The sequence below is a fragment of the Nomascus leucogenys genome, chromosome 22a (assembly GCF_006542625.1).
Source record: "Nomascus leucogenys isolate Asia chromosome 22a, Asia_NLE_v1, whole genome shotgun sequence".
Classification (NCBI taxonomy): Eukaryota; Metazoa; Chordata; class Mammalia; order Primates; family Hylobatidae; genus Nomascus; species Nomascus leucogenys.
In genome coordinates this window covers 109,121,413-109,142,495 of record NC_044402.1, presented here as the reverse complement: position 1 = coordinate 109,142,495, position 21,083 = coordinate 109,121,413, and positions in this window count along the sequence as shown.

The window sequence follows — 21,083 nt, the reverse complement described above, 5'->3', positions numbered from 1 at the left end:
TTATGAGCTGTCAAGAGCTTTTCTCACCAGACTAATAATACCTCAGGTCCAGCATCTCTTTGTAAACTGCCAGGAAAACGGGCTCCTCAAATTCTTCTGTCAGAGAGCCACCCTCTGGAGCTCTGATTTCATTTCTGACACTGATTTATGCTTAATCTAGGCTGAGATTCTGCATTCGACTTGATGAAGACGCTGGCAATTATCTGTGCAAAAGGCAATAATTGTGAGAATTTTATCTTTGTGCAGTTTCTCACATCCCTGACTGTGCAAAGAGAATCCTACAGTTCTTCCCTAGTTCTGACATTTGTAATGCAGAAAATGGGAAAGATGAAGAAAGAGATAGAACTGTGGAGTGCAGAGAGCCGGGAGAGGGAGGAAAAAGGCTACATGTCATGGCTGAGCTCCCAAGCATGGGGGAGGAGAATTAACAGCAAGCATTCTGAAAGAGAGGCATCTTTCACAGCAGCCTCAGAAGGAGAGAGGCTATGAAGAGGAAAAGAGATTTCAGGAGGGGTTGCTGAAAATGAGACACCTTTAATATTCTTTCCTGATCCTCTTCCTCCTCCCATCCTCTACCCTCCGAAAGGCCCCATTGTGTGTTGTTCTCCTCTATGTGTCTATGTGTTCTCAATATTTAGCTCCCACTTATAAGTGAAGACAGGCAGTATTTGTTTGTTTTCCTGTGTTAGTTTGCTAAAGATAATGGCCTCCAGCTCCATCCATGTCCCTCCAAAGAGTATTATCTCATTCATTTTTTTTTTTTTTTTTTGAGACGGGGTTTCACTTCTTTTTGCCCAGGGTGGAATGCAGCAGCACAATCTCAGCTCACTGTAAACTCTGCCTCCCGGGTTCAAGTAATTCTCCTGCCTCACCTCCCAAGTAGCTGAGATTACAGGTGCCTGCCACCACACCCAGCTAATTTTGTGTTTTTAGTAGAGACTGGGTTTCACCATGTTGGCCAGGCTGGTCTCAAACTCCTGACCTCAGGTGATCTGCCTGCCTCAGCCTCCCAAAGCGCTGGGATCACAGGCGTGAGCCACTGAGCCTGGATGATCTCATTCTTTTTATGGCTGTATAGTATTCCATGGTATATATGTACCACGTTTTCTTTATTCAGTCTATCATTGATGGGCATTCAGGTTGATTCCATGTCTTTGCTATTGTGAACAGTGCTGCAAAGAACATATGTGTGCATGTGTCTTTATAATAGAATTACTTATATTCTTTTGGGTATATACCCAGTAATGGGATTGCTGGGTCAAATGATATTTCTGTCTTTAGGTCTTTGAGGAATCACCATACTGCCACAATGGTTGAATTAATTTACATAATAGAATATCAGCATTCCTTTTTCTCCACAACCTCACTTTTTTTTTTTTTTTTTTTTTTTTTTTTAGACAGAGTCTGACTCTGTCACTCATGCTGGACTGCAGTGGTGCAATCTCAGCTCACTGAAACCTCTGCCTCCTTGGTTCAAGTGATTCTCCTGTTACAGCCTCCCAAGTATCTGGGACTACAGGCATGCACAACCATGCCTGGCTAATTTTTGTATTTTTAGTAGATATGGGGTTTCACCATGTTGGCCAAGCTGGTCTCGAACTCCTGAGCTCAAGCAATCTACCCACCTCGGCCTTCCAAAGTGCTGGATTACAGGTGTGAGCTACCGTGCCTGGCCTGGACTTTTTAGTAATAGCCATTAGTAATATTACTTTTTAGTAATAGCCATCAAAACTGGAACCCTTCCTTAGACCACATACAAAAATAAAGTCAAGATGGATTCAAGACTTAAATGTAAAACCCCAAAATATAAAAATCCTGGAAGACAACGTAGGCAATACCATTTAAGACATTGGCACAAGCAAAGATTTCATGAGAAAGACACCAAAAGCAATTGCAAGAAAAGCAAAAATTAACAAATGGTATCTAATTAAAGTTAAGAGTTTCTGTACACAGCAAAGAAACTATCAACAGAGTAAACCTACAGAACGGGAGAAAAATTTTGTAAACTATGCATCCAACAAAGGTCTAATATCCAGCATATATAAGGAACTTAAACAAATTTACAAGAAAAAAAAAACAAAAAAGCGGGCAAAGGACAGGAACACTTTTCAAAAGATGACATACATGCAACCAATAATCATATTTTTAAAAAGCTCAGCATCACTGATCATTAGAGCAATGCAAACCTTTAATGTTCTTTAAAAGATGTGAGTAATGATGCATTTCCTTAAATGCAACACTGAAGCCAGGGCATAATCCTGATCAAAGATGATTTACTTTCTCATTGTGCAGAATATAAGGTGATGATCACTGTGCTTATATTAAACATTTCATTAGATTGTGTCTATGGAACAGCAAGCAGCAGACCTTAATCTTATTAATTTATTCCCAGTACAGCTGCAAAGATGGCAGGTAAAAAAGTGGGAAAGAAAAGAAGGAAGAAAGGAAGGAAGTTTTCTCAGCACCATTTACTAAAGAGACTGTCTTTCCCCACTGTATGTTTTTGGCACCTTTGTCAAAAATGAGTTCACTGTAGGTGTGTGGATTTACCTGTGGGGTCTCTATTCTGTTCCACTGATCTATGTGTCTGTTTTTATTCCAGTACCATGCTGTTTTGATTACCATAGCTCTGTAGTTTAATTTGAAGTCAGGTAACATAATTCCTCCAGTTTTGTTCTTTTTGCTTACGATAGCTTTGGCTATTCTGGGTCTTTTGTGGTTCCATATAAGTTTTAGGATTTTTTTTCTATTTATGCAAAGAATGCCATTGGTATTTTGATAGGGATTGCATTGAATCTGTAGACTGCTTTGGGTAGTATGGGCATTTTAACAATATTGATCCTTCCAATCCATGAACATAGAATATCTTTCCATTTTGTGGTGCTCTCTTCAATCTCTTTCATTAGTGTTTTATAGTTTTAATTGTAAACATCTGTCACTTCTTTGGTTAATTCCTAGGTATTTAATTGTATTTGTGGCTATTGTAAATGGAATTTTTATTTCTTCCAGATCTTAGAAGAAATGTTTTTAATTTCTCCCCATTCAGTATGATACTAGCTGTGGGTCTGTCATATATAGCTTTTATTATGTTGCAGTATGGTTCCTTCTATGTCCAGTGTTGAGGTTTTCACCATGAAAGGATGTTGAATTTTATCAAATGCTTTTTCAGCATCAATTGATGAAACCAATCGTATGGTTTCTGTGATCATAAGGTTTTTGTCCTTCTTTCTATTAATATAATGTATCACATTGATTGATTTGCATATACTGAACCATCTTTGCATCCCTGGGATAAATCCCACTTGGTAATAATACATTATCTTTTTAATGTATTACTGAATTCAGTTTGCTAATATTTTATTGAGGATTTTTGCATCAATATCCATCAGATATATTGGCCTGCAGTTTTCTTTTTTTGGATGTGTCATCGTCTGGTTTTGGTATCAGGGTAATACTGGCCTCAAAATGAGTTTGAAAGTATTCCCTCCTCCTATATTTTTCAGAACAGTTTGAGTAGAATTGGCATTAGTTCTTCTTTGAATGTTTGGTAGAATTCAGTAGTGAAGCCATCAGGTCCTGAGCTTTACTTTACTGGGACACATTTTATTACAGCTTTGGTGTCATGCTTGTCATTGTTTTTTTCAGGTTTTGGATTTCATGTTTCAATCTTCGTAGATTGTATAAGTCTAGGAATTTGTCCATTTCTTCTAGATTTTCCAATTTATTGGCATATAGTTGCTCATAGTAGCCACTAATGATCCTTTGAGTTTCTGCAGTATCAGTTGTATTGTCTCAGTTTTCATCTCTGATTTTATTTATTTGGGTCTTCTCTCTTTTTTTCTTAGTCTAGAGAAAATTTCTCTATTTTATCTTTTTTTAAGGAAACAACTTTTTATTTTGTTGATCTTTTGTATTGTTTTTATCATTTCAATTCCATTTATTTCTACTGTGATCTTTATTATTTCTTTTCTTCTGCTAATTTTGGGTTTGACTGGCTCTTGCTATTCTAATTCTTTAAGATGCATCATTAGGTTGTTTAATGAAGCTTTTCTCTTTTTTTGATGTAGACACTAATATCTATAAACCTCCCTCTTAGTAGCGCTTTTGCTGTATCCTGTAGGTTTGGGTATGTTGTGTTTTCATTTCATTTCTCTGAAGAAACTTTTTAATTTCCTCTTCAATTTCTTCATTGATCCATGAGTCACTCAGGAGTATATTGTTTAATTTCCATGTGTTTGTAGATTTTGCTCTTGTTACTGATTTCTAGTTTTATTCCAGATGCTTTATATTATTTCAATTTTTTGAATGTTTTAAGACTTCTTTTGTGATCTAACACATGCTATCCCTGAGAATGATCCATGTGCTAAGGGAAAGAATACATATTCTGCAGCTGTTGGATGAAACGTTCTGTAGATATCTATTGGGTCTATTTGGTCTATAGTGCAGATTAAGCCTGTTGTTTCTCTGTTGGTTTTCCATTGGAATGTTCTGTCCAATGATGGAAATGGGATATTGAAGCCACCAGCTCTTATTGTTTGGGCCCTATCTATCCCTTTAACTCTAATATGTTTTGTATACCTGGGTGCTCCAGTGTTAAGCGCATATATATATTTACAATTGTTATGTCCTCTTGCAGAATTGACCCCTTTATCACTATATAATGACCTTGTTTGTCTCTTTTCACAGTTTTTTGTCCGGAAATCTATTTTGCCTGATAAAAATATAGCTACTCCTGTTTTTTTTTTTTCATTCTCATTTGCATGGGATATCTTTTTTCCATTTCTTTACTTTCAGTCTATGTGTGTCTTTGTAGGTGAACTGTATTTCTTGTAGGCAGCAAACAGACATTAGGTCTTGTTTTCTTATGCGTTTAGCCAGACTGTCTTTTAATTGGAGAGTTTAGTCCATTTACATTCAATGTTATTATTGATAAGTAAGGACTTACTCCAGCTATTTTATTATTTGTTTTCTGGTTGTTTTGTGATCTTCTCTTTCTTCTTTCCTTCCTTCCTATCTTCATTTTAATGAAGGTGATTTTCTCTGGTGGTATGTTTTCATTTCTTGCTTTTTATTTATTGTATATTTGTTATTTTTTTATTTGAGGTTACCATGAGGCTTGCATATAATATCTTATAAGCCATTATTTAAAACTGATAACAACTTAATACTGATTGCATAAACAAGCAAGCAGAGGAAAAACTAATAAAAAATCTACACTCTAAATTCGTCCTGTCACTTTTTAACTTTTTGTTGTTTCTATTTATATCTTTTTGTACTACGTCTTGCAAAGTTGTTGTAGATATTATTTTTTATTGGTTCATCTTTTAGACTTTCTACTTAAGATACGAGTGGTTTACACAGCACAATTATAGTGTTATAATATTCTCTGTTTTTCTGCGTACTTACTATTACCAGTGAGTTTTGTACCTTCAGATGATTTCTTATTGCTCGTAAATGTCCTTTTCTTTCTAATTGAAGAATCCTCTTCAGCATTTCTTGCAGGACAGGTGTCAATGAAATCCATCAGCTTTTGTTTGTCTGAGAAAGTCTTTATTTCTCCTTCATGTTTGAAATAAAATTTTGCCATATATGCTACTGCAGCATAAAAGTATTTTCCTTCAGCACTTTAAATACGTCATGCACTCTTCCCTGGACTGTGAAGTTTCCACTAAGAAGTCTACTGCCAGATGTATTAGAGCTCCATTTTATGTTGTTTCTTTTCTCTTGCTGCTTTAGAACTGTGTGATGCAAAACACTTCCTTGGCTATTCTGGTTGATATGTTACTAGGTCACATGCTCCCCAGGACTACTGGCTCCAAGCTCAGCAGAGCACAAGCACTTGCCCAGGAATTGCAGTCCTTGTGGCTCAGACTACCTTTCGAGTTTATTTAGAATCCTAGAGCACTTTGGACTGCAGTGGTGAGACTTGCCAGAACTCAGCTTCCAACCACTGGGATGGGCAATTTCCCTCTGGCTAAGTTTAGTCTAAATGCTCCCTCTGTGGGCAATGGCTGAGTTCCTCCTGGTGTTGCTTTCCACTGTGACAGGGCAACACTGAGTTCCAACGCAAAGTCCCACAATCACAGCACTCTACCTCCCCCAAGCACACAGATTCTCTCTTCATGCCAGCTGGTTGCTGTCAGGGAATCAGGGAGGGGGTGGTATAGGCAATTCAAGACTGTCCTTCCTCTCCTCTCAGTGCTTCTTTCAGGGATATGAAATTAAAACCAGGTACTGTGATCACTCACCTGAGTTTTTATTCTTATGACGGTGCTTTTCTATAAGGATAGTTGTTTGATTTGGTGTTTCTACAAGGAGAATGATTGGTGGAGGTTTCTATTTGGCTATCTTGCTCTGTGCCTCCCTTCCAAAAGTTAATTTTTAAAGTTTAGAAGTTGATATAAATGTTGATATTATTTTAAAATTTATTATAGCCATAAGACACACTTATATGTACACTTTATTGAAATTAGCAGACCACCATCTCCGAAAAATATAATTTTTGTAAGTGTGCTATTATTTTTTGCCATCTTCACTATATATGTGCATGTATATGTACATACATATGTGTATATATGACTGTTGTGCATTTTCCAAATATGTGACTGTTGTGCATTTTCCAAAGATCATCATCATAGTTGCTTAAAGTTTTGCTTTTCTGGTATTCACTGGGCAAATTTAGTTTTGCCTGGAAAATTCCCAGGTCCTAGGCTGGGTGCTGCTTTTACTGCCCAGGAGCAAATTCTCCCTCCCTACTCTTTTCATTTATCATAATTTAAATATGCATGAGCCCAATTTTTACAAAATGAAGGGGAAGTACAATGTTTAAAATTGTTTAACTTCTTTATTTTTATTCACTTTTTTTTTTTTTTTGAGACAGAATCTCACTCTGTTGCCCAGGCTGGAGTGCAGTGGCACAATCTAGGCTCACTCCAACCTCCCGGGGTTCAAAGGATCCTCCCACCTCCACCTCCTAAGTATCTGGGACTACAGGTGCACACCACCAAGCCAGGATAATTTTTGTATTTTTTGTAGAGACTGAGTTCCACCATATCGCCCAGGCTGTCCTCAAACCCCTGGGCTTAGCGACCTGCCTGACTTGGCCTCCCAAAGTGCTGGCATTACAGGCCAACTGTGCCTGGGCTGCTTCCTTATTTAAAAAAAAAAAAAAAAAAAAAAAAAAAAACAGCAATATGTCCTAAATATCTTCCATGTTAGTACACAGAATTGTCTCATTCTGGTTAATGACTAAGTAGAATAGTTAACCAGTTCCCTGTTGTTGACTATTTTGCTTCTTTATATTTTCTTGTTATTACAAATAATGCTACAGTGAACATCTTTGCACCTATATTGTTTGCAAAGGATTCCCATATAATAAATTCTTGGTGTTGGGATACCAAGATCAGTTGGGATACTTTCAGTCACAACTAAACATGTTACATACAAAACAATATTAATTACTTACCTCTCTTTATAAGAAATTTGAAGGTGGTTCTAGATTATTTCAGTGCCTCAACTGGATCAGAATCCTGGATATGTGTCTCTGCAATTCTCTTGTCCTTCTCATGGTGTCAAGCTGGCTGTAGCAGGCATCTTACCCATGCACAGCAGCCTCCCAATCTGGAAGCAAGTAAGAGATGAGAGTGACAAAATGAGCTCTTTTTGTTGTGACATATGCTTTTTACCAGTAAAGAAGTCCCCAGCAGACACTCTCTTATCTCTCTTTGGGCAGAACTGGGTCTTGTGTCTAGTTCTACCTATAGAGAAGCTGGAAGAGATATGAGAGGCAGTCACAAGATTAGAGTTTAGAGTACTGGGAGTGGCCAACCAGCAGCTCAAGCTTACTGCCCGTGGTTGTGCAGTATACAATTCTAGGGGCACTGTTCATACCATGAGTATCATAAATTTCTGGTAAAGGCCATAAAATATCTTGAAGAAGGACCACTTTTTCTTGTCCACATAAAGTTCTCATGTTGTTAGAGTAGGCAGATAACTATACATGAACAGGACGGGGAGCCTCTGAGAAAAAGGGAGATCTGGAAAATCTCACACCCCAGAGACCACCCAAAACATGCGCGCTAGATAGGCGCAGAGAGGAAGGCAAATACCTATGCAAGAAGGAGCGCCCCTGAAGATACCCAGTATTGCTCACGCTGCAGTTAACCTGTCAGAAGGTAGCTAGCTGCGTGCTGCTAAGGAGGGAAAGAAGGCAAAGGAGAAATTCCTAAGTGATAACACAGGCCAGGCGCAGTGAGTATGGATGTGACCACTATACAGCCTTCCTGGGGTGGTGGGGATGAACAACACAGCCCTTAGGTAGAATTCATGCCTAACACCAGGCCGGCACATCAACTGACAGTAAGGGAGAATCCCACAACCCTGGGACGGGAACCAGGTAGGGAAAAGCAGGGATGCAAGGCAGAAGCAGAAAAACTAGACAAAGAGAAAAGTAGGAGACTTAAGACATAGGTGGGAACTTCAAGAAAGAGTCCATTATAATGAAATCCTCAACACAGAACTCGTGGGTCTGCTGGCTCATTCTCTTTCAGGAGCCCGCTCTACCTCGTCTTTCAGAGTGTACTGTCCCTTTAAATAAACACCACTACGCCTGGAAGGCTCTTTCCCTGCAGTGTCAGCCGCTCCTCTTTTGGAGTACACTCATTTTTTTTTCCACAATAAACACTTTGCTTCCTGTTTCTCTTCAATAAAGCCCTCTGCTATCTCTGAACTGTCTCTTGGCTGAAATCTTTCTCTCAAAACGACTAAGAACCCAGGATTACCAAACTTCTCAGTAACGATATGAGTTAGCAGTGGCCTCAGAGCAGCCTCTGCCACAAACTTTATGGATAATTCCAGACTGCCATCCTAAAATCTTAAAACCCTACCCACTACCCCAACAGCATATGAGACTATGAACTGTCTTCTCCATACAGCTGTCAGCATTGTTATCAATCTGTGAAAAAAAGTTTTAAATTACATACTTTTATTATTCACGAGGCACATATGTTCTTACATTAATTGGCTATGGGTGTTTCTTCTATGATTTGCCAATTTATATATTCTGATCCTCTACTCTTTGGGTTTCTATTTCAGCATTCCAGGGGACATCATTTATCCTGATTCCTATCTCCAGCCTTTTCTTTCAAGATTACATGACAATTATTTATTTATTTAAATTGCAAGTTGCTTTGAAAGGTAAACTGTTAAGTTTCTGAGAATAGTAAACTATTTGGCCATTTGTGGAATGAAATAGAGTTCCTAGAAAAGAGATGAGGTTAGGAGGAGAAAATAAACATGGGGGGAGGAAGCTTGAATATGTCCAACCTCCCCGCCGCCCCCATTCATCACCCCACAGTATCTGCCCCTTCTGAGCTAAATTGCTACTGGCAGCAGCCAGATATGGGTAGAGCCTCCGGTTCAGGTGGAGCTCGACAGACAGTAGATGCAAGAAGTTCTCCCCTCTGGACTTGATGAATCCTAGAGACAAGCATGTGAAAACCCAGAAAAGAAGACCAAAAGGCCGGGAATGCTGAGGAGAGCCTGTGTAGGCTTGATGCACGGACAAAGTGGTGGGGAAAGTTGGTTTCATCCTACGTCACGTGCCTGCTCTCCACAGAACCCGCAGAAGTGAGAAGAACAGATATTCCTTCTCTAGCTGACTCCAACAGGGAAAACCAAAGCCTTTTATCCAGGTCTCTATGCTTCTTCTAACCTCTGGAACTCAAGTCTTTCACCAGCAAAGTATCTTAATTAGATCCGTTTCTCCCAACTTTTGTCTTCCTTGCTGTAACTGAAATCTGCCATGTCCTTAATAATAAGATACACCCTGCAGCTCTTGGCCGGGCGCGGTGGCTCACGCTTGTAATCCCAGCACTTTGGGAGGCCGAGGCGGGCGGATCACGAGGTCAGGAGATCGAGACCATCCTGGCTAACACGGTGAAACCCCGTCTCTACTAAAAAAATACAAAAAAAAAAAATTAGCCGGGCATGGTGGCGGGCGCCTGTAGTCCCACTGTAGTCCCAGCTACTCGGAGAGGCTGAGGCAGGAGAATGGCGTGAACCCGGGAGACGGAGCTTGCAGTGAGCCGAGATTGCACCACTGCACTCCAGCCTGGGCGACAGAGCGAGACTCCGTCTCAAAAAAAAAAAAAAAAAAAAAAAAGATACACCCTGCAGCTCTCACAAAGGAAGCCCGCTTTCCTCTCACACCTCAGCTCCTGCGAGCTGCAATGGGAAATCTTTCTGAAACCTCAGTGATGCTTCTGGATCATTTCTCTTTCCTTCTCCCTCAAAAATCCAGCTCGATTCAAGCACATGCACCAGACTATGCTATTCCCTACCCCTCTTTTTGTCAACTACCGATTTTGTCTGTTTTGGCTTTTGCACTTGTCTCAATGGCTTCTTTTTTACCATCCTCCTGTTGTTATTCTTATGACTTGAGCATCCCCATGGAGGCTGTACGGAATCTCAAGCCTCCACCTATTGTTTTTAAGCTTAATCATCCATTTGCGGTCATACCTAGACCTCACCTTCACAAATAACTACACTTCCTCTCAAATCTTGATGTGGGCATCCCGTGAATGAGAAAGTCAGCTCCTCTGTCTTGACAGCACTACTCTTACAAAGTTATTGAAGGAAAGTTAGAGGCTCAACGAATGTTTCACAGGACAAACACCCTGACTTCTATCTTTTTTTTTTTTTTTTTTTTTGAGATGGAGTCTCACTCTTGTTGCTCAGGCTGGATTGCAATGGCATGATCTCGACTCACCTCAACCTCCGCCTTCTGGGTTCAAGCGATTCTCCTGCCCCAGCCTTCTGAGTAGCTGGGATTACAGGCATGCGCCACTACGCCCAGCTAATTTTGTATTTTTAGTAGAGACAGGGTTTCTCCATGTTGGTCAGGCTGGTCTCAAACTCCCGACCTCAGGTGATCCGCCCGCCTCGGCCTCCCAAAGTGCTAGGATTACAGGCATGAGCCACCGCGCCAGGCCCTTGACTTCTTTCAAATGTAATTTATTAGCACTTTTTCAAAACAGCTGTTTTGTACTTCAAGACTTTATCATTTCACCTCCCCTCTCCTGCTGAGAATCACTAGATTTCCTATACTCCTGCTTTTCCAAACACAAGCCAGTTCTCAGAGAAGATCAAAGTTATAATGGCACATATGGGAAAGTCAGGCGTGGTGGTTATGATCTGCAGGTGATGAGCGTGCCCCTGCTTTGTTGCTGCAAAGAAGTTGTTTAAAGTCCTATTCTGAAATTTTGAGATTCTTCAAATTTTTAATATTATTTTCTCTAGTGACCACTATTCCTGCAATTTTTAACTCCATTTTTACTCAAAGCCCTAGCATTAATGCCACTCTTTTGCTTTTGTTTATGCATTCTTCCTTACCCAGCTGAGATTTTATGGTTCATCACTATATTATCTTCTTCACATTCACTCCTAACTTTCTCTCCCTTCTCTATCTTACTTGGACTTTAAAAATCCACCCTGGTGAAATCCCAATAGCTGTGTGGTTCACCATAGCTGTACCCAAGCAACCGAACATGGCTGGAAAAAAAGATTTTCTCATCTTTTAGTGCATGACCACAAACCTCAAATAGACACGTAGCACTGATTTAGCAAGCCTAGTATATGATCCAAATGAGTTGAGTTTCCTTCTTTCTCAGATAATTTGAAAGCTTCTATCTTACCCTTCCTTTTTGTCTCACTCTTACTGATGCCTTGCTTCTAATTTCACTGAAAAAATAGTACTTACCAGACAACAACTGCATCATCTTCCCAAACCAAATTTAGCAACCTTCCTTTTGGTTATAACGGAAGAAAGACGCCTCACAAATTGGGGGGAATAAATGCCAGGTGGGTGGCTTCAGGAACTCTATTAGTGCTGACAGTGATTTCAGCTGTCTGCAGCACTAAAGGGGTGATTCCTGTAAGTATACTAGAAGAACCTGGAGGACAACTTTCAACTCAGTATCCCTTACAGATTATCAAAGGCTCAATTAGGAAAGAATTTAAAATGTAGGGGGGATTGCCTGGAGAATTTGCACCTGTGCTTGTATTCATCCAGCTACGTGAAAATCTATTCTTGAGTTAACCAGACCTGTGCAAAGTTTTGTGGCTAGCTGCACAATTACATCTGTCCACTTTCATAAAAACAAGCTTTGGTGCCTTACCACCAACATAAACTGAGTGATGTGACAAGAACATCTTCATAAAATTTTCTGCTATATTTACTCAAAGGAGGATTGGGGAGGCAGTGTTTACTTCCTGCAATTGTTTTAATGTGTTCTTTCATTTCTTCCATTATTTTTTCATTTCCACTGCATGATTGCACAGTACAAATGGTATAAAATCTCTTATTTTGAAAAGAAAAACCTTTCTTTGTCCACCCATTCCCCCACCAAATACTCCTTGATTTTTCTGCTCTATATAAAGCAAAAATCTTTAAAACAGTTTTTTCTACTTGCTGTTTTCCTCTCCATCTGTTCTTTTAAACTCTCCCCAATCAAAATTATGTCCACATACTTCCAATTCAAGTGTTCTTGTCAATGTCACCAGTGACTATAACTTCCACTTAACCAATACAATGGTCAATTCTGAAGGAAATCAAAACATTTTACCCCAACATATATTTCTGTGACATATGTTGAAATGGCTGCTGCAGGGCCAGCAGACTCAGGTGGGGGAAATTTGCATCTATAGTGAATCTCTCTTAGGACCAGCCAGGCCTTCCTGTTCTAGGCCATTTCTGGATCTAGAAAAGATTAACTGAGAATCCGGAAAGAAGCATTTACCATCTATTCTTTCTGAGGACTACTACCTATGAGGATTCATCTATATAACAAGGCCACCTATGCTAGCCAAGCCTCTTCCTTTCTCCCTCCCATGAAATGTCTTGCCATTGAAACCTGTTTGGGCCATGCTCTAATTCCCCATTCTTTCCAGAACCTTGAGATTCTATATGAGCTTCTTCACCTCCCCACAGAGGTGAGTCTTCATTCTGAAGTCTCCTGTGCATACAAATAAATTTGTATGCCTTTTCTCCTGTTAATCTATCTACCTCATATCAACAATTTTCAAATAACTTTGAGGGGGCCCAAGGGTCTTAGTTCTTAGTTTTCAACTTGCTCTATGGTTGCCCACTTCCTCCAAATTTTAAGTTGCCACAGGATCTCAGTCATAGGGCCCCTTCCCTTCACTATCCACATGCACTAATTTCCTTTGGCCCCATACTTTAAAGAGAATATACATATTGATGATTTCCAAATATATATCTCTAGCTTTGATCTCCCTTCTGACCTTCAAACTCAGGTAATCATCTGTCTCCATCACATGTCCACTTAGACGTCTAATCAGCATTTCCAACTTACTATCTCAAGCCTTTAAGAAGTTTCTTCCTTCCCAATTTTCCCCCATCTCCTGATCAATGGCATCTCTGTCTTCCAGAGGCTCAAGCCAAAATCTTTAGGTCATCCCGGACACTTCTCTTTCTCATCTATGCCACTCCCAATTTCTTGGCTCTATATACAAAGAATATTCAGAATCCAACCACCTTGCCTGCTACTCTTTGATCTAAGCCAATATGTCCTCTTGTCAGATTATTTTTCTAGAACCATAACTGATCTGCCTGTTTGCACTTACTCCCTTAAGTATAATCTCAACACAGCAGCCAAGGTGATCCTTTTAGAGTATAAGTTAGATCATATCATTTCCTTATCTCACCCTTCCAAATGGCTTTTTATGTAATTCAGAACAAACTCTTTCACTCTCCTTCTGTACATCCTCACTGGTCTTATTACTGTTCAAAGTACACACCAGGCAAGGCCGGGCGCAGTGGCTCACGCTTGTAATCCCAGCATTTTGGGAGGCCGAGGCAGGCGGATCACAAGGTCAGGAGATCGAGACCACGGTGAAACCCCATCTCCACTAAAAATACAAAAAAATTAGCCAGGCAAGGTGGCGGGCGCCTGTGGTCCCAGCTACTAGGAGAGGCTGAGGCAGGAGAATGGCATGAACCCGGGAGGCGGAGCTTGCAGTGAGCAGAGATTGCGCCACTGCACTCCAGCCTGGGTGACAAAGCGAGACTCTGTCTCAAAAAAAAAAAAACAAAAAAACAAAGTACACACCAGGCATGCTCTTACCTCAAGGCCTTTGTACTTGCTTTTTCCTTGGACTGGAAAGATTTTTGCCTTAAAAACCACATAACTTAATCCCTCATGTTTTTCAGCATGGGTTGAAAACCTGTTATATCATCAGAGAAACCTTCGCTAACTACCAGTTTGTTATCTACCCATCCTCCTCTCTCCCACTTCTCTGCCTTTCTATTTATTTATTTATTTATTTGAGACAGAGTATTGTTCTGTTGCCCAGGCTGGAGTGCAGTGTTGCAATCTCGGCTCACTGCAACCTCCGCCTCCTGGGTTCAAGTGATTCTCCCGCCTCAGCCTCCCTAGTAGCTGGGATTACCGGCACGCACCACTATGTTTGGCTAATTTTTGTATTTTTAGTACAGACGGGGTTTCACCATGTTGGCCAGGCTGGTCTTGAACTCCTGACCTCAAGTGATCCACCTGCCCTGGCCTCCCAAAGTGCTGGGATTACAGGCGTGAGCCACCGCGCCCAGTCCCTTTCTTTTTTCTTCATAGGCTTATCACCATTTGACACACACAAACTTTTTTTATCTGCTGCTTTGTAATAGAATATAAACTTCATGAGAACAGAAACTCCTTGCTTTTGTTCACTGTCGTATCCCCAACATGCAAAACAGTGCTTGACATATAGTAGTCACTTAAATATATTTTGGGAATGAATGAATCACATAGTATCCCTTTATAAGCACCCAAGAGAGAAATTTTTCTGTGTACACACATTAGCATCACTCTTCCCATTGGCTTCTAGCATTAGAAAGTCAAATTTGGGGTCTGCCTTCAACCTCAATCCCAATTTCATCCCTCCTTTTTATTTTCTTTTATGTCATGACTTTTCCATTAACTTTCTAATTAACTTTCTTTTTACTTTATAATTTTGTAATATTAATTTTTGTTACCTCCCTTAATTCCATCCATCAGATTTATAAAAGATCAGCAAGCATGTAACATGTTTTATGGTTAACAAATGAGAGAACCATTAAAATATGTCCATTTTTATTTTGTGATATGCAGAATTCCAAGAGAACTCTTCAAATCACTCATAAGATCCCTTTAAAAACCTTCCAAAAAGTTTTTAAAATAATGAAATTAGAGTTAACTTATGTAATTTGGTTTATTTCTGCAAAGATCATGGAAAGACCACTTTTAGGGCAGTGTATCTAAACCCTATAGCAATATTAAATTCCATAAATGATCATTTTTCATTAGCTGGAATAATTGCTAATGGTCTCCTATTAGTATTTTCTGCTAATATATTTTAATAATGTCAGAGACTCGACTGGCTTCCTTGCTCCTCAGCTTGCACATGGCCTCTTGTGGGACTTCACCTTGTGGTTGTGTGAGTCAATACTCTTCAATAAACTCCCCTTCATATATACATCTATCCTATTTGTCCTGTTCCTCTAGAGAACCCTGACTAATTCAGCCCCCAAGATTCCCACCTACTATTGTCCTCACCCAGTATAATCCCCTCCCTTTGAGTGTAGGTAGAATCTCTGATCATGATGGGATTTCACTCCCATTACTAGGTTAGTAATCAGTTGACTTTCAAGTAATAAAATGGGAGATTATCCTGGGTGGGTATCATCTAATCAGAAAAGCCCTTCAAAGAAGGTGAAGTGCCAGAAAGATGCTCTCCTTCTGACCTCTAAGAAGAAGTAAGCTTCACTGAGCTTTAAAGCTGCAAGGAAATATATACTTCCACATGAACATGGAAGAGGGCTCAATCTCCAGATAAGAATCCAGGCCCTCCTGCAACACCTTGATTGCAGCCTTGTGAGATGCCCTAAGGCAGAGAACCCAGTTAAGCCATAACTGGATTCCTGATTCTCAGAAACTATGAGATAATGAATGTGTATTTTTTTGTTTGGTTTGGTTTGGTTTGGTTTGGTTTTTGAGATGGAGTCTCACTCTGTCGCCCAGGCTGGAGTGCAGTGGCACAATCTCAGCTCACTGCAAGCTCCGCCTCCCAGGTTCATGCCATTCTCCTGCCTCAGCCTCCTGAGTAGTTGGGACTACAGGCACCCGACACCATGCCCAGCTAATTTTTTTGTATTTTTAGTAGAGATGGAGTTTACCATGTTAGCCAAGATGGTCTCAATCTCCTGACCTCGTGATCCGCCTGCCTCAGCCTCCCAAAGTGTTGGGATTACAGGCGTAAGCCTCTGTGCCCAGCCATGAATGTATATTGTTTTAATTCCCTAAATTTGTGATAATTTGCTATGAAACAATTGAAATCTAATACATGTGTTGAATTTGAATGTTAATTTGATAAGTGCAGCAGCCTAAAGACAAAGTTAAAATTTTTAACAGGTTATGGTTAGATAAGGGAAAAATAATTAGTATTGTGATAAAAAGTAATTTAAAGTTTAGATCAGCTATTGAATGGCATTCTATATATTTTCTGACTATTGAAAAGGCAAAATAAAAATCATTGGCATATTTCCATTTTAAATTTTTAAATAATTTTTAAATGCTCACAGCAGGTAAAATATTTTAAAAGCCAATTAATAAATCACAATGTCTCTAATGAATTAGTATAGCAATAAACTCATTTCTAAATGAATTCGAACACATCATAGATTTTATTGAATATTGAGAAACTAAATACAATAATTATAATAATTTTGTAAAATAGGGTGTCAGGGTAGATACATTTTTCCAGAACTAAAAAAAAAAAAAAAAAAAAAAAAAATAGCTATTTTTGCTAGTAGGAATTCTCTTTTGGTAGAATCTATATTCAGATTCTTACCTGGTGGAGGGTCAACCCAAAATGGCAGGCTTGTCAGACTGAATGAATTACAATCCTAGCTCTGATTTAAAGATTATAACTTTTAACAGGTCTCCCTTCCAACAGAGTTAGTTTTAGAATCAAGTAATTATGCATAATTCTGTGCACGTGACAGACATTACACCATATAAAAGCTTTCACTCTCTAGAGGGCTAGAGTCAGTTAGGATCAACAAGGAAGTTAAATTTGACAGGCTTCCTAGATTCCAGCTGTGACCTAATCACAGGTATTTTTAAGGGTCCAGCTCTCACATTTCTTAAAATAGTTCTAAGAAATGTCTCCTGCTGAATACATTCATTTTAAGACAGGCTAAGAACCAATGACACACAAAGAAAATTCTAGAGAAGAGACTAGTTATAAAATAGAACTATGACTCTGACTTTCCCATTTTAAATTTCCCTTCTTACCTTTGCTCCTTTCCTGTCTTCATCGTGGATATTTATGATTTGCATGTGAAAATAGTTCTTTATCATTCATTCCCAAGTATATACAGGTACGTGTGTTTTGCAACACTTCATATACTTGTGATTATTTAATTTACTTATCATCCATCTTCTCTTCTCCAGGGCTCAGCCAGGTCTGCATCTGTAGTATCTGCCACAGTTTCCCCAGTGCCAAGCACAACACCCAGCACAGAGGAAATACTGTATAAAGACTGGTTTATAGACTAGTCTTTTTTGTTTGTTTGTTTTGTTTTTGAGGCGGAGTTTTTGCTTTTGTTGCCCAGGCTGGAGTGCAATGGCACGATCTCAGCTCACCGCAACTCCGCCTCCTGGGTTCAAGCGATTCTCCTGCCTCAGCCTCCGGAATAGCTGGGGTTACAGGCATGCGCCACCACGCCCGGCTAATTTTGCATTTTTAGTAGAGACGGCGTTTCTCCATGTTGGTCAGGCTGGTCTCAAACTCCCGACCTCAGGTGATCCGCCCGCCTTGGCCTCCCAAAGTGTAGACTAGTCTTTAAGTACTGTTTTTATAAGGTTTGGTTTTCCATTCAGCCTTTCCTCTGATTTCATCTCCATAAAAAATATCGGGTCGGGTGCAGTGGTTCACACCTGTAATCTCAGCACTTTGGGAGGCCCAGGCGGGCGGATCACGAGGTCAGGAGATGGAGACCATCCTGGCTAACACGGTGAAACCCTGTCTCTACTAAAAATACAAAAATCAGCCGGGCGTGGTCCTGAGCGCCTGTAGTCCCAGGTACTCCAGAGGCTGAGGCAGGAGTAAACCCGGGAGGCGGAGCTTGCAGTGAGCCGAGATGCCGCCACTGCTCTCCAGCCTGGGAGACAGAGGGAGACTCCATCTCAAGAAAGCAAGCGAGCAAGGGAGGGAGGAAGGAAGGAAGGAAGGGAGACAGACAGACAGACAGACAGACAGACAGAGAAAAGGAAAGAAAGAGAGAGAGACAGACAGAAAGAAAGAAAAGAAAGAGATCAGCAAATGAGAAGAAGCATAACAGTGATTTCCACCGGAACTCAAATTTTTCTAAGAGAGTAGTTCTTTAACTAGGACCATTTTCTTTAAAATACTAATTCCCAGGTCCTATTAATCAAAATATCTTTGAGAGAGGTGGAGATTGAGATATAAGCAACAGAATTTTTTAAGCCCCAGATGATTTAGCTAGCATTGAGGACTACAGCTCTAAGCTGTGTTTCCCAAACTTTAACGTGCCTAGAATCACCTGGGGTGATGATTAAAAAGTCACATTTCCTAGTCTCATTGTTTAGCGCTAGATCAGATAAATATTTCAGTTCTCCTCTCCCTCCACACCTTTGCCATGTAAGTATGTGGTACCTTTCCACTGTAAATGGGGCATAATCCCCCACTCCCTGATTTCTTTTGAGCCACATGACCTGGCCTGCTTTGGCTCATAGGATGTTACCAGATGTGGCAGAGGCACAGGCTTGAAAAGCACTTGTGTGATCAACTCTGCACACTGGCACCTCTGCTATTACTGAAACTGCCTTTGCAAAAAATCATAACAGTGGGAAAATTATGACAGTGAAAGAGATCTGATCTAACCAATCTTCATCTTGCCTTTAAACTCCAAACTGCCCTTGGTCATTCCTGGGCTTGGGCCAAGCTAACTGTAAGAGAAATTTAATGTATAGTTTAAATGATAACAGCTGTACCCCAAAATTAAGCCACCTTTGTAAAACTAATGAAAGATCACCAGTTTAGGAGAATGACAGGAGCTGGAATTCTGCTAAGATGTAGGCGCAAATGATTACCAGGCATTACCCCAGATGTCACAGGATTTGCAACTTACTCCCAATTACTCCTGCAGATAACATCACTATTGTAGAACCCAAGATTGGCCTTTTGAAATGTCTTTTCAAGTTTTTGCATTTCTGATGACTGACTAGCCCCACTCAGGCCCAAGACTCTTGACTCAACTAGTTCTGTGGCCCCCACCCAGAAGTGGACTCAGTTCACAAGGACCATTCTTCACGCCCCTATGATTGCATTCCCAAACATCAGCAACACTCATTTCTTTGCTTGCCAAACTATCCCTGAAAAACCCTGGCCTCTTAATTTCCAGAGAGATTGATTTGAGTAATAAACTCCAGTCTCCCGTTCAGCCAGCTGTGTGAATGAAACTCTTTCTCTATTGCGCTTCTCCTGTCTTGATAAATCAGTTCTATCCAGGCAGCAGGCAAGATGAACCCATTGGGCAGTTACATTACCATAAGAACAACATGCCTGGTTTAGCGAGCTGGCCTCAGGAGAAGAATGGGACACTGGAGCAGAACCAAGTTAATCCAGCCAAACCCAACCTTAATCAGCCACATCTCTTCCACCCCCGAACCCAGTGAGTGATAAAGCCCAGCCAAGTCATCAGAGCTGCCAGCCAGTTAGCTTAGATCAGATGGGCCCTGTCAACCTGCAGATATGTAAGCAAAATGCTGCCTGAAATTTATTGTCCATTTGTAATGTAAGTAATAGATAATCAACATAATCTACACAAGAAACTCTGATTTGGTGACTACTTTCGACTGGTTTTCTTTGTTTATGATTGATAGAAAGCTAACCCAAACTCACTTAAAAATAAAAGAAAATGTTCTGAATTACAAAATGAATAAAAAAGGGAGTCAACACAGCTCCAGGAATGACAGATTCCAAGTATTTAGATGGTACTGTAGAAAATTTGACTCTCCAACAGAGATGCAGCTGGAGGCTGTCATCCTAAGTGAATTAACACAAACAGAAAACCAAATACCACCTGTTCTCACTTATAAATGGGAGCTAAACATTGGGTGCTTGTGGACACAAAGATGGCAACAATAGAAACTGAGTACTATTATGGGGGGAGGAAAGAAGGAAAACAAGGGTTGAAAAGCTAACTATTTGAGTACTATGCTCAGTATCTGGGTGATGGGATAAATCATAACCCAAACTTCAGCATCATGCAATATACCCAGGTAACAAGTCTGCACAGATACCCCCTGAATCTAAAATAAAGGTTGAAATTATTAGAAAGAAAGAAAGAAGAAAGAAAGAAAGAAAGAAAAGAAAGAAAGAAAGAAAGAAAGAAAGAAAGAAAGAAAGAAAGAAAGAAAGAAAGAAAGAGGAAAGAAAAATAAATCTCTCTGCACCTCTCTGTGTTGGCTTTCTTCTCATGGAGCATCTCTATAAGTGATGAAAAAGATGGCCACCAGGAGCTCCAGGTTTGAATTCTACCAAATATGCCATGCTAGGGAAAAGAAAATACTACTTTCAACAGAGTTTTAAGAGAAGTCCAAATGCTGTAATTTTCACTGGTTCTGAATCACCTAACAATTTCAGAACTGATTATTACAACTCTGATTAACCAGGCTAGTGTATCATGCCCATTCCTTAACCTGGTGTGGCATTATTCAAAACAAGCCACATGGACTGAGTGTAGGAGGGCTGGTTTTGCAAAAAAAAAAAAAGGAAAGAAAAAAAAATCTAGGTGCTGTTACTGAAAGAAGAAATAAATGCTGAGCAGCCAAACATAAGGGGTCCACAGCAGTAAGTCTTAAGTCTTGGTTGGGGATAGCACACCAGGTAGTTCTACTTTGTGGAACTCCAGGAGCATATTTTTAAAGATCATTATATAATGGATAGGATCCTCCTACTTTTAGGAATACTCAGAAGAGGCATGATGTAGCCAGTTTAAAAAA